The sequence below is a fragment of the Haliaeetus albicilla genome, chromosome 13, assembly GCF_947461875.1.
Source record: "Haliaeetus albicilla chromosome 13, bHalAlb1.1, whole genome shotgun sequence".
NCBI classification, from domain to species: domain Eukaryota; kingdom Metazoa; phylum Chordata; class Aves; order Accipitriformes; family Accipitridae; genus Haliaeetus; species Haliaeetus albicilla.
In genome coordinates, this window is record NC_091495.1 from 15,563,239 (window position 1) to 15,576,587 (window position 13,349).

The 13,349-nt window shown below is 37.2% G+C and overlaps 1 long non-coding RNA gene across 3 annotated transcripts in view; it reads right to left on the bottom strand.

Annotated features, from left to right (window-relative positions):
• Nucleotides 1-398: 398 nt before the first annotated feature.
• The window catches only part of LOC138688590 (uncharacterized), a 117,653-nt gene continuing 104,702 nt past the window's right edge, over nucleotides 399-13,349 (bottom strand). For all 3 annotated transcript variants that reach the window (XR_011327467.1, XR_011327466.1, XR_011327465.1), the window contains one exon: nucleotides 399-1,106. This is a non-coding gene — a long non-coding RNA (uncharacterized lncRNA). The remainder of the gene's footprint in view (nucleotides 1,107-13,349) is intronic.

The window sequence follows — 13,349 nt, forward strand, 5'->3', positions numbered from 1 at the left end:
TAGATAAGAAAAGAGAATTTCTGGGAGCAGAACACTCTTCTGGGACTGGAAAGCAGCAGCAGCTCCAGGTTTATGAAGAGAGACAAAGGACTGAGAATTGGCTGCTTTGTAAATGTAAAGAATAAAAAATCAATAACATACTTTTACACAAAATAAGTAATGGGGCACAAAGGAAGCATGTGAAAAAAGTTGAAAAGGGACTCACAAACCACAGGAGACTGAAAAAAGATAAAGCAGTATTGTAGGCTTCATTGTGTTGTACCAGGCCTTATATAAAAAAAAAGACCTCCATCTACTGCAGAAGTTGAAAAGATGCATAGAAAGGGATTTCTAGAGCAGCTGATTTGAATAATGAGGAAGGTGAAGATCACTGGGTATCAGTTTAGGTGGTCTGGTGGTAACTGTCTTGTTACACACAGGATCATCAGCAAAGATGCTGCTGTGTGACGATGCAGAGGTCTAGTATTTTTGCATAAGCCATTTTCATCCTGGGTAATTTCTTATTCAGATCTCAAAAATATCAGGGGAGTTACTTCGTGTATTCTTGTTTCTCTCCATAGAGTACCACAACCAACAAAACAAGCTATAGTAAGTTGTGGGTACCAAGCCAAAGTTTCAGTAGCTTCTTATTTTTACTTTTTACATTGTTATGTGGCATCTTCCAGTATATGTAAAAAGTGCTACAGGCTGTTATACAGGTGGAAACTCGCTCTTCTCAGCCAAAATAAAACAGTTAAGTTGCTCGGTGGTAGCACAAATGAGTGTGCATGAATTTCATGGGCTGGTGACTGGGGCATCTTGCCAGGTGCAAACATCTTGTGAGGGAAGAATATTATCTGTAAGAAGTGTAATGTAAATTCTTTATTGTTGCTTATGGCCTCATTTTTGAGGGAAAAAGTTGCTAATGGTGAATTTAGTTACTACTCTGCAATTCAGAGCAGCACCTATTGCCTCTTTCATGGTATTGGAAAGTAGGTAAGGTAAATAAAATGTAGCGCTTTTGTGTAATGTTTATTTCAATGACAGATACTGAAGTTGGAGAAGGTGAGTCAACTGGAGTTTATTTGTAACAGTGCAAAAGTTTGCTTTCTCAAGGTCCGAACTACCTGAAAAAGATCCAAGAAGTTTAAATTATTAACACTGTTAAATAACATCAAGTTCCTAATATTCAAAACCAGACTTTCCAGATAAAGAGGAATGTTGGACAAAGGAAAGCAGCAAATTTCCTGACTACTCTGTAGAACTGAGGCAGAAAAGCCATTTTGGGTTGCCTAAACAATTGTAGGAACCAAATAGTCTGGAAAATTTCATTTCATGTCTGACAAAGTTAGACAAAATGTTCCTGTGATTGAAAGTGCTAAATCTTCAAGTACTGCTTTTTTATATGTCAGAATTACAAACGAAGAAGATTTCTAAATGAAAAATTGTTTCCTCCACCCTCCTCCCCAAAAAAGAAGAAAAGGACAGAACATTTTTATCATCTGATTAATATTTGGGTTTTGCATTAACAATAAGGTAAAACAGAAATAAACTTGTGAAATGCTTCAGTTCACTAGGCTTTACATTTATTCTCAGGAAAAAAAAAACAAACAGCTAAAAACGTTTTTCTGGATCTACTGAAGAGTACAGCCTGTCAGATCCAGCAGATCACTTGATCATAAATTTAATTTGAAACATGTGAGAAGGCCTGCTAATTTCATTAGCCTTTGCAATTAATCAGGAGAAATTTTTAAAGCTACCACTTCATACAAAACTAAACTTCCTAGTGAATATGCATTTCAGACACATTAATTCCTTTTTCTTCCATTTAAAAAAAACCAAAAAACAAACAACTAACTTCTTTGCTCTGCTTGTAAGGAACTCTTTTCTTCAGAAAAAAAATCTGTGATTTTAAAATGGAACCTTGTAAAAAAGGGGAAAAAAACCCACTTTTGCTAAAGAAATATCTCGAACTTGTAATCCAAGAATCTGGCATTGTAAATAACTTTAAAGTAATTTTGCTTGGGTGAGCTCAAATGAACAATTCTCAGTCGGTTCTCTGAGGATGACCTGTTTTACTTGAAGTCTTTTTAATTTCAGATTTTCTTGTCACTAGTAAACTGTGTAAATGGCTCTTTCATGAAATGTGTTTTTCAAAATAGTATGGTTAAACACAGACCAGCAAGTTCTCTTCTCAGTCCTTCACATCTTTCCTGCTAGCTACAAGCAGTAGTTTCTTGGGTGTACAGAACACAAACAAAGTCTGTTGCAATCTTTCTTGAGCAACATGAGCCTTACTTAAATGGGCACTGAATATACTGACAGCACTAAAATTAAAAAAAAAAAAGAAATAATAGAAAGAAACCAATCATTCAACAGTAGCTTAAATCTTAATCCAGCTTCCCAGAGGGTAGAAAAAGAATTGTTTTTATGGTAAAATTAGTAGCTTCAAATATTTTATGGCTCAAAAAGGAACAAGAAGAAATGTACATATAAAGGCACTCTCTTTTGTCATCATTGTTTAGCTTCATCTGCTTCTGACCCCCATGGCATAATATTATATTCCAGGAAAACGGCTGTTTTCACTCTTTCCGCTTGCTCCAATATTCCCATACTTCTGATATTTTGTTTCCACTGATGCAAGAAAGAAAGAAAAAAAAAGAAAAGAAAGGACGAAAAAAAACCAATTACTCACATCTAAAATTATACAGGCAAGGAGCTAACAATTAAACAAGAAATGCACAGCCTTGGTTGGTCCAGCATCACACCCTTACCTTCAGGCTGCAGGGCCGTTTCTAAGAGGGAAAAGGAAAGCGTCTTGCACCCCTCTCAGAATACTGAGAGGAAAATAGTTGGTTTGACACATGCACTGCAAATTCCTCCAATCCACCGAACACTACCCAGACTGTCAGTCAGGCGATGTCTCCTCTCAGGGTCTCACCCCAGCCTTTTCTTTAGAACTGCCATGAGCACTACAAGGAAGGAGTTCCTTTGGATCTTTCTTTGGTTCAGAGAGATCATTGCACACTGACCTTAACTTGCTTTTGGGAAGGAGTTGGTAGCTGCTGCTGTTTGGAGACTAGCTGCCCTTTATTTCAGTTATAATGAAATCAGCATAACCCTGATTTCACTCATAGTCAGAAAGCTAGCAAAAGCTCATTAGCAGCCTCAAAGAATAAAAAAATAGGTGAGTAGAAGTGTGAATTAATTCCCGTACCTCCACCTCCTCTACAGAAAAAGCAATACTAAAGAAAGAAAGAAGCCAGCTAAAAAAACATAAGAACCTGAAACATAAAGAGGAGGAAAGTATTTTATTGACTTCTGGATTCTGCAGTTTAGAGGAGCATTCCACATTTTCAAAATTTTTCCCGCAATCACAGAAGCTAGAAATTTGCTTTGCCATTTTAAGGAAAATTGAGATCTTGACCATTATCTCCTAAAAACACTGTCATGAGACTCAGGTGAAGTAGAACCAGAGTCACATGCATGATAAATAACCCTTCCTCAGACAAATGGAAACTCCCAAGATCCCCACTAGAGGAGAGACACAGAAGTCCATGTGAGCTGTGGTTTGACTGGGAAATTTGGACACAAGTAGTGTGTCCTATACTTACATAGGGGTTAATCAGAAGCCTGTTTGGGAATTTGTAGCTTAAAGACATAATTCATATAACATTCAGCTTAACAAAAAGGGAATGAATTTATGAAAGGACAGAAGGAGAAAGCTATACTTCTGCTCCCAGGGAACATCACATTCCCAGACAGATTACTAAAACATGCTAAACTAGGATGTTTGCTTTTAGTTTAGCTTAGTGTTGTACTCGAGGAACGGAAAGATCAAAGTATTCTCTCTGAAGATATTTGGCTTTCTAAAGCCTGTGCTGACATGTGGTACACCTGGAACAAGGTTGCAGTTACATGTTGAAGTAGCCTCCCTGCATGTAGAGGTATTTCAGTATGTAATCCAGTGCTCGGGGAATTTTCCTCCATGGACAAGGGGATTGGGGCATGAGTCCTTGTATACCCACAAGTTGCAGTGCAAAGGCTTTTCCTTCCCAAACAGGACGACTGATTGTTCTTGAAATAAGGCAGCACCATACCTCCATGGCTGTACAGGTGTAATTATTTCAGCTGAAAAAGAAAATTAAATGAATCTCCTATGTTAGAGTTGCACAGACAAAGCCATTTTTTATAGATCGGCCTTACTCAAAGGAAGCAGGGCTGACAACATTTTACAAAGCAGAAATCTTTTATTTGGAATTTTTTTCTTGGATTGATTTTTGTTTTGGAACTTTTCTAAACACTATTTAACTTCAAAAATATTCTGACCAAGCTGTACCATATGACATGCTATAAACACAGAATCTACAAGAGCTGCTTTCATGCTCTTCTAAAAGTCAGGCGCTTTTATTTAGCAGGGCAGGCTTACAGATGTTTCGGTGGATCTAATGCTAGGAAAAAAAGATTTGACAATGATGTGAACCATGGTAAATTCTAAATAGGCTTTCTGTGTGCACCACTGATACATAAAGCCTTCAGTTCTCACACAGCACTGAGGTATTGCTGTGCTAATAGAAAGTAAACTCTGGTTTATAAACTGCACAGAATTGTGAGTTAAATGAGTGGGTGTTCCCTGAGGGTGTAAAAAAAAAAAAAGTATGAAGCAGTAACTAATCATAGAACAGAATTAAAACAAGGATCTATTTTCCATAAAGCCCCCAAGGAATTTTTACAGTCTTGTCAGTTTGTGTGGTATCAAACAGGGCAGGTCTGTTGTGGTTAGCAAACATTGGTGTGTCCTCTTCATAATCCCATCCATGCCTAAAGTAAAAGGGGCCCCATGTCAAAAATCTTCTAGATAATGCCTCTGCTGACTCTGCAGATGTGGGTTTGCTTACTTCTGAGGTGCTGGCATCCTCTTAACCTGCTCATAGTGCAGCAGTACCAAAACCCAAACTGTCTTTGTCCACACTATGTCCCAAGGTACAATCATCTCAACTACAGAAGCTGAGGAGCGAGTGAGAAACTCACCGACCCCCCTTTCCCCTTGGAAGCCTTTTCTCACGTGAGGACTTGTGCTGTGTACCTTGAGCCTTTTTTTCCTGTGTGGCATGTGTGGGAGCACTGTCAGCCCAGTCAGCGGCCTCCCCAGGTTACAGCATGGGGATAAACAGCTGCAGGGCATCTTCTGCATTTACTTGAACCAGAGCTATTTACAGAGCAAAGATACTTTCTGAAAACAATAAGCCCTACGGAAAACCTTACTTTTCTGCCCCTTATGAAATATTTCCATAGTTAGTGTCTAGCAATCATACACCAGTTCTACCCAGAGGTTAAAAAGGGCGGCCAGGTAGGCGGTCTTACGTTGTTTGGTTTTGTGGTATTATAAAGTTTTCATCATGAATCCACAGTGACTATGCTTATATTTTTAGAGAAGTGCAAAAATTTTGTCAGATTACTGTTTTTTTTCAGCTCTTTATTCTTATCACCTAAGAGGCTTCCAAGGTAAAGCCATTTCCATTTTGGTCCTCATCCTTCTTGCAGACCATTTGGGTTATCAGCACCATAACTTACTGTTACTCATTCTACACCCTTCCCTTTTTCAAGGAATGTAGGGTTATCACCATAAGAAATTCCAGTGGCCTGTTCCTTAGGAACCCCCATAGTCTCAGCTCTGTAATTAAAAGTAGAATCAATTCTTAGGAGCACTTTTGAGTGCTGTTGACTTCTCAAAAAATCAGTCACATATTAGGATGTTTCGCTGAACACTGTAGGATATACAGCTCCTTTCAAATTCTGAACAACCAACTCTGCTCAAGAAAAACAACTTCTGCCAACTTTGCCACACCATATAAATAACAATATTAGCTTCTGTATTTCTGAAGCCGTGAAATACTGAAAATGAAGTCCTGGGATACTTTAGCTGTTAGAAAGTTGGCCATTTCTACTGCAGGTGATACAGCACCATATTTAACATCAAAAGATTTTTTTTTTAAAAAGAGGTTTTATTTTATCATAGCAGTTGTATAAGGAAGCAGTAACAAATTTTCACCACTTCTGGTTTCATTCTCCCATGTGAATTAATGTGTTTCCCACTCAATAACGGATTGTCCAGTTACCAAAGCTTTAAGCATAAACCAAACCTTTCAGAAACTGGGACATCTCAGGACTGAAGTAACTTCATTAACTGACTGATAATGAACTCTCTTTTTAATACAGTAAAATGGGGTTTGTTAAAGGAAAAACTCCACTCACTAGTGCTCAGATAAAAGAAAAAACATGTTTTCTTATCCACAGCTGGTTAGATAAATACAATGAGATAAACGGTATACTTGCACAATACCTGGATTGTAGAGTGCATTTTCTAAACAGCTCTATTTAAAAACTTAAGAATTGAGAAAAGGACTTGGTCTGGAATAATTGATATCACCAATTGCTCTTTCAGAGAAAAGATTTTTTCCAGGGAAGTCTTGAAGTCTTTTTTGTCTGCTTTAGTGGAAAGTTCATGAAGAAAAAAATTATCTTCCTAAATAGTGTCTCCTGGGGATGTAAAAAACTGATAGAGCATAAAATTAATGAAACTGTCCTATTTATATGAACACTTAATAAGGTGCCATACAAACGAATGTAAAATATTTGGGGACTTAATATAGAATATATGCTTTGCATAGTTTCTTTTTAAAGATTCCTGCATGCCATACACCAAACATAGCCTTACCTATTAAATTCTGTAGAACAGTTCAAAACCTCTGAGGAGTATTTTCTATTGAGTGCTCTAGGATCTTCATCTGCAATATTATTGATTTACATAATAAATGTCCAATTCTGTACAATTCCTTTTTTAAAGGAAATTTTTCTACTTCCAAAGGCTGTGGGCTTAGGCCCTTATTAAGCAGCCTCAGTAGTGCTCAGTACTTGCAAATCCATCTGAATTAATCAGAGAAGTAGGTAGAATTGACTCCAGCAAATGTTCCATGTACAATTCCATGTGAGGCACAGATGCAAAATCCACCATTTAAATATATCTGGTATGATTAAGTTCATGGTAGTTAACATGCCATTTCTGTATTTGCCTTTATAACTAGCTGTATTTCTTGTGTTAGATAAAAGTGTTGCTGGCACTCACTGGGAATGATCATATTACTTGTGTCTTACAGATTCAAGTAACAGAAAAATAAATACAAGTAAAACCATACCTCCAACCATCACTTAGTTGCTAGTACAAAGTTTCTCAGGCATGCAGTGGAAATAATTTTAAAACTTTTTAGCATATTTTAAACAGTTTTCTTGGTAGTGCTGTGTTGTCTCTCTGCAACTGGGTAACCAGTTTACCTCAAACTGAAAATGCCAGACAATTGGAAGAAACTAAAAATCCGCTTAATGAAAAAAATCTTAAATTTTTGCTATTGAGTCTCTACAGGAGTTTAAACTCTTCTGTTGAATGCACATGCATTTATCCTCTGTGACAGCATGCTATAGGCAGGTATAAAAACATAAGATAACCATTGTTCTGGACATTGTGTTGCAGGGCATGTCTGAGTTGTACAGGGGACCATGATACAGAAGTATTTGAACTACCTAGTTTCACACCTAGAAACAGTTTGGCAGTGACAGCAGAGAGCTGTACTAAAGGTAATTATACCATTTTAAAAGCTGCGAGAGCTTTCTCCCACTTCAAGGGAGATGTGCTGGAGGAACTCAACCAGAGGTAAGCAGTCTTCAAAAAGTATAAATCCTTCTGGTTTGTGAAGGAAGTCCACGTTCACACAACCTCCTTATACCCCATACCTATGGATGATCTTGTTTTACTCCCAGGTGACTCCCAAAGACATAATCCTGGCTGTATTAAAAATTATGGAAATTTTGTGGGTGGAAATTTGGAACAAATGGGACCAGTGGGGTGTCTTGTCCCTTCCTCAGTCAAACAGTCCCCTGTCATCACTTCTCACATATAAATTTAATTTAAATTCCACTGACTGTAGTGTTACAATAAACATAGAATGTCGTCCCACAGAATTTTCATAAGCATATAAACAAAAAACTCGGGGAAAAAAAAAGTCAAAAGTAGATTTTGTGTACCCTTTTTGCACTTTTGAGTATAATGTTTCGGTCTTTTTTTTCAGGCAGAAATTATTCCCATATTTCTCTAGAATCAGGAGTCCCGGATCATGAGCGTGAATAATCTTTTATCATCTTAGGTTAAGATGGTTTATCAGCTACTGGGTCTGCCACGTCTTCAGTCACCTTTTCAAGGGCCAGTTACTGATCCCACATCAAATCAGCTGAATTTATGAGAGGAGGAGCAAAGAAAAGAATAATGCCACATCTTGAGGTAAAGAAGATGACATTTGAAGCCTCTGGAAGGCTGGCTTTATTTTTGAAATGGCAGCTGTTTGGAACTGTTGACAGATTGGGAGTGTTGGAAATTGTCCCAGGCCAGATGTATTAGTGATCTGGGTTCAGGTGAAGTGGTCAAAGGTGCTTTATAAATGCCATTTCCCACACAGCTATCACCACTGCATAGTAGTATAGGCAACAGTTATTTTTATAACAAGTAATTGAGTTATTTTGGATAAGTCCCACATAGATCAGGGGTACGTGCTTTTCTATCATCTTCCTCCCCTTTTGCTGCAGCAATTGCAGTAATTTGAGACATTCCTACTACTATTCCTAATTGAATTAGGATGGGTTGAAGGCAAGATATCTGGGGAGGGGTGGTAGAGAAATAGCTCTTTTTGTCAAGAAATCACTTTCAGTCTTTTTCTCTCTGTTATTTCCTGTGACCTGAAGACATTGATCAGATACATGGTCATGTTTTAAGGAATTTTCCAAGGAACAGAAATGAATCAACCAAACAAGAACTGGAAAGAGGGGCAACAGGGAGTTTCATCTATTCATAAGAATTTGATACTCTCACTTCTCGTACTCTATTCTGCTGCATTTTGTTTATATTGTCATGCATGTTTCCAGAGAACAAGTAAATTTTAATTTAACTTTAAATGGAAATAATGGAAAATGGAAAAAGCTTTCTCTCTCCATGCATACATAACATGAAATATATAATCTAGTCAACTGAATATAGTATAGAAATACAAATAATTGAAGACACGTGTTTTTCTGACAGTCTGCTTGGATTGAACCAATACTGCTCAACTATCTTCTGTGATAACTGCAAAGTCATGTTTTGTCCTACAGTGTCCCTCCACTCCCTGATGGTCTGAAGTACATCTCAGAAGTACAGGTCAAAGCCCCATCTGGCTTGTTAGCCTCCACTAGTGCCAAAATCCTTGGAATGCTGTCAAGCATTTTCCTTCTCTACACAGGCAACAGAGCTTCTTTTGTGAATAGTTGCTTGTGTAAATTTAAGCTTGTTAATGCCAGATTTCTACCAATAAAACTTAGTTGTTGAGATCCATGGGAAAAGTGAAGACAAAAGGTGAGGAAGCTTCTGATGGGAGTACAATACTGTATTTTAAGTTACAATACAGATGCCTCTCCGGTTTGATACTGAACACAGCACTCAGTTTATTCGCAAGTGATTAGTGAAGATTCCCCTTTCTGGTCCTTAAGTATCAGTACGCAAAACACAGTAGTTTTTCCATTAAACTCTACCTAAGACCAGTGGGCTAGAAAGAAAAATGACACCAGTCAAAGGTGTGTGGCACAACACAGAGCAAATCAAGAGGTTGCTATACGTTTTGTTTGCATCAGGTCACGCCAAAGTCAAACATCTATAACATAGCAATGTTCTAGGAAGAGCTCATGCATCTGCTGCTGAACTGAGAACTGTATTTTCACACAGCTGTAATGAACAGCTTAGAAAACTTAATTATATGTCTTAAATGCATTTGATTCTTTCTTTCCTTATGATTTTTTTTCTCAGATCAGTTTGAAAATAGTACAGAAAATCTTCCGTCTGTCATTCCAGAACTCAATTTCAAACCATGCGTCAGCAAGAAGGCTGTAGTTTTCAAGAATATGCCTCCCCTGCTTTTACTACACAGGTGACAAAAACCTCAGCCATTGTTGTTCTGAATCATTAGAGTATGTCAAATAATCTGTGATGTAACGATTGCTATAGCAACTATTCACTTTGGTTCAAAAATTAAAATAAACAGTTGACACACCATATTTCACATACTAGACAAGGTTGTTTTGGCATAATGTAGTAATATTAACATATTCTGTGGAAACTGAGCAATACTCAAACTGGTACATATGACAGACTATTTTAGGCTCAGAATAATTTTGAGAATAGGATATTTAAATTATATTAGTTAGCCTCTGTTTAACTGTTATTAAATACTATACATGATTAAGCTGATTTAATCTAATTAGACTTCCAACTGACAAGAGTTTCCAGTTGGCTGAAGTTTTGCAGGGCCCATTTTGTACATGCCAGTAAACATTAACCTTTTTTTGAGCAGCTGACCCTTAAAAAGATGCCCCACTAAGAGATCATATCATATACAGTAGAGTTTAACCATAATCCTGACCACTGAAAGGTCAAGTATTTCCATCATCTTTCAGTGTTAGTATTCCTTAGGGAGATTTTTCTGTGCGCTTCTCAAGCAAAACCATATTTGGTGAGCTTCCTCTTCTTTGCTTCTATTTTCTGAATCTTGAATTATTAATTGCATATATAGTAAAGCTGAAGGAGGTCCAAGAAGATATCCTGCACTTCAGACAGGATTTAACTTCTTCCATACAGAATTATATTCTCAAACAGAGCCAAATTCTATGCTATTCAGTGGGAATATTGTTCAGTTATGAACAGCAGAATTTCCCCATGTATATATACACATCTATATAATAAACACACCTATATGTATACTTACATATGTATGTATATCTATATAGTCTATATTCTAAAAGTCTGTGTGAAAGACTATTCTAAAGAGCTGTTTAGAAATTGAAATCACCAGTTATTTTGTTTACCATCAGGCCACTCAAAATTCTCCTATAAACAGAGATTTTTATTGATTTTTATGGTTAAACTCTCAAACCTCTTTTTAGGTCAAATAATGCTCATGTTTCTCATTGGAAAAGACATGTCAATGGGACCAGGAGCACGATGAAGCAGTGTTCTCAAGGCACAACATTAATAGCTTGCCTAACTACGTGAAAGGGTAGACTTTGTCTAAGAGGTTTCAGGAATTTATGCATCTCAAACACGAAATCATATCCAGGTAAGGCAATATGATACATATGGCATGCTGCGCACTCAGCTGGGTGCCAGAAATATGGGAGTGTCTTGCTGGCTCTATTTCTGTTTTTTTAATCTGAGACAGGTCATCTTGCTCTTCTGTACCTTGATTTCCTACTCCATTCTTAATCATCTTCCTTGATTACTTATGATGTCTTTTTTTCAAGGTAAAGATTATATTTAATTATTTGTTTAAACAGTACGTAGCACTCATACCTCAGTGAATACCTGTGAGCACTCTCATAACTATACTCTAACATTCTTACACGATAGTTTCTTCTGCCTCTCATTTTAACCTTCGGTGTTGCATCATATTTGTTGTTGGCAGAATAGAACATGAGTGTTCTTGCATTTCCTTAATAAAGAGCCCAAGAAAACTGCCTTCCAAATATGCAACAGCTACAAGGTGGTGATCTGCTTGGCAACCAGGCACATGGGAACAAGTTCAAAAGCCCTTAACAGGAATCATGCGCTAATTAATTAAAAGAAAACAAGGAAAGCAATGAATGCTGCAATGATTTTACCCATAGACTTGAGAAAAGACAGATGAAGATTCATTGAAACCACAAGCAGAAGAAGACAGTACATATTTAGCCATATTCTCAGGTGGGTGCTTAATAATAATACACTTTATGTCTCTTAACTCTGCTCCAAAGACTGTTTTAACAGTTATATAATATGCATACATATTAGGGAGGAGGATCTGGCATCCCTGGTTTTTTTTCCCTTTCTAACCAAATGTCTGAACCTCCAGCTAGAGTCAGGTTTCTTCTTGGCTGTACTCCTTCTGGCCCACGATGCTAGCATTTCTGGCTGCACTTCAAGAGAAAGGGTGGAGGACAAGTTAACCAGAATACCTCATGGCTTGAGCACTTCACTAACATGTGAAAGATATGGGTTCTGGCATTCCCCGCCTGAAGAAAGCACAAAACTCCTAAGTGCTGGATGAGTTAGTGGAGTACTATGCAAAAGGAAGGATACTGAAGCATACAAGTGCTTGTATGTTATCACATCTAACTTCATAGAAAGTTAAAGTGGCATTTTTATGGCACTCTGCCTAAACTTGGACCACAACAGAGTATTATGCAGGATATAGTACAGGGCTGATGCTCCAGAGCAGGCACTTTCAATCATACAGGGAGCTTCCAGGCTAAGTACAAAGATTATATATATATCAGACTGTGTTAATCTTGTCCATGTGTAAAAAAAGATTAATCACGGAAGACACTAAAACAATGATGACCTATGATTGGTTACGGTCATTTCAGAGGATATAATAGCCTGGGACTTTTTGTTGTTATTGTTCTAACATTTTCAAAAAGTAATGGAACAACACTTCAGAAAGAGCAAGGATTTGGATAAGTTAACTGTTAAAAGAATGTGACTTTCTGATGCTTGATTGTCTTTACAGCTCACCTTCAATTATTTCAGAAGTATTTTGTCTCTACAAGAAAAAATCTACTAAGCATATCACTGTATGACCAATGTAGTTTTACTCCTTCTACAGACAAATAAAACAAAGCAAAGTATTTCTACAAATGCAGTTGATGACCCTAGAATTATTTCCAATCTACAGTCATAATCAGTATAGGATTAAAATTCTTTCATGATCACATAGATACAATACCAAGGACCCAGTTCTGCTACCTTTACATAGAGCTATGGTTTAGTCTGGGAGCAGCATACCAGAGTGTCATGGTACTATCACTATATTTAAGTAAAGCACATGTTCAGCTGAATCAGGCCCCTTAGATGTGAAAGTGAGAGGTGCCACAGATAGATACTTTTGCATTTACAACATCTAATTTAGCTATGTTCCTGTGGTCTTAATGCCCCGAAGCCATAACAGAAATAAAAGACTGCTGGCAGGCTCCACTGGAAATATGAGAAGGGTGTCCAAAGGCTTACTATTTATTTACACACCTAAACATAAATAATCCCCTCATGTACCACTTTTACCCATAGGCTAAAACACATAGTTTTACAGTAAGGTCATACTTGTCCTCATGTTTTGGAAACATAATCTGTCTTTTAAGGTTTGCAATTCATTTTATTCCAGCTGTGGATTTATAAATCCCTCCAATTTCAAAGAATTCAAAAGCTTCTTAAGACTTAAGATTGTTTTCATTTGGATGGAGCAAGCATTAAGTCTGATCTAAAAGAA